This window comes from Telopea speciosissima, unplaced genomic scaffold (assembly GCF_018873765.1).
Source record: "Telopea speciosissima isolate NSW1024214 ecotype Mountain lineage unplaced genomic scaffold, Tspe_v1 Tspe_v1.0049, whole genome shotgun sequence".
Lineage (NCBI taxonomy): Eukaryota > Viridiplantae > Streptophyta > Magnoliopsida > Proteales > Proteaceae > Telopea > Telopea speciosissima.
Window position 1 is genome coordinate 70001 of NW_025317385.1, and position 1400 is coordinate 71400.

The window sequence follows — 1400 nt, forward strand, 5'->3', positions numbered from 1 at the left end:
CATGACCTTCGAATCGATACCTTTTTCGACATATTTTCATTTTCGGTTTATACTAGACCGGGTGGGTCGTTTGGGATTATTTGGGGGCATTTCTGTACTTTTTTGGGTTTGTTATTTTCTGAAAAAGTGACCTTATCTCTTATTAGACGTGTGGAGCAATGTTGAGGGCCGTGACCTTCGAATCGATATCTATTTTGACATACGTTCATTTTTGGTTTAAACAAGATCGGGTGGGTCATTTGGGGTTATTTGAGGGCATTTTTGTACATTTTTGGGTTTGGTATTTTCTATAAAGTGTCCTTATCTCTTATTAGATGTGTGGATGCAATGTTGAGGGTCGTGACCTGCGAATCGATACCTATTTCGGCATATGTTCATTTTCAGTTTATGCAAGACCGGGTGGGTCGTTTGGGGTTATTTTGGGGCCTTTCTGTACTTTTTTGGGTTTGGGATTCTCTGAAAAGTTGTCCTTAACTCTTATAAAACTTGTGGAAGCGATGTTGAGGGTCGGGCCCTTCGAATAGATACCAATTTCGGCATATGTTCATTTTCGAATTAAAGCAGACCAGGTGGGTCGTTTGGGGTTATTTTGGGGCATTTCTATACTTTTTTGGGTTTAGTATTTACTAAAAAGTGTCCTTATCTCTTATTAGACGTGTGGATGCGATGTTGAAGGTCGTGACCTTTGAATCGATATCTATTTCGACATATATTCATTTTCGATTTAAACCAGACCGGTGGGTCGTTAGGGGTTATTTGGGGGCAATAATGTACATTGTTTGGTTTGGTATTTTCTAAAAAGTGTTTTTATCTCTTATTGGACGTGTGGATGCGATGTTGATGGTCGTTAATTTCGAATCGATACCTATTTCGGCATTTGTTCATTTTTTATTTAAACCAGACTAGGTGGGTCATTTCGGGTTATTTGGGGGCATTTCCGTATTTTTTTGGGCTTGGGATTTGCTAAAAAGTGTCTGTGTCTCTTATTAGATGTGTGGATGTGATGTTGAGGGTCGTGACCTTCGAATCGATACCTATTTCGATATATGTTCATTTTTTGTTTAAACCAGACCGGATGGGTCATTTGGGGTTATTTGGGGGCATTTCGGTACATTTTTGGGTTTGGTATTTTCTCAAAAGTGTCCTTATCGCTTATTAGAGGAGTGGATGCGATGTTGAGAGTAGTGACTTTCGAATCGATACCTATTTTGGCGTATGTTCATTTTTTGTTTAAACCAAACCAAGTGAGTCGTTTGTGGTTATTTTGGGGCATTTCTGTACTTTTTTGGGTTTGCTATGTACTAAAAAGTGTCCTTATCTTATTAGACGTGTGGATGCGATGTTGAGGGTCGTGATCTTCGAATCGACTACTATTTCAACATATGTTCATTTTCGGTTTA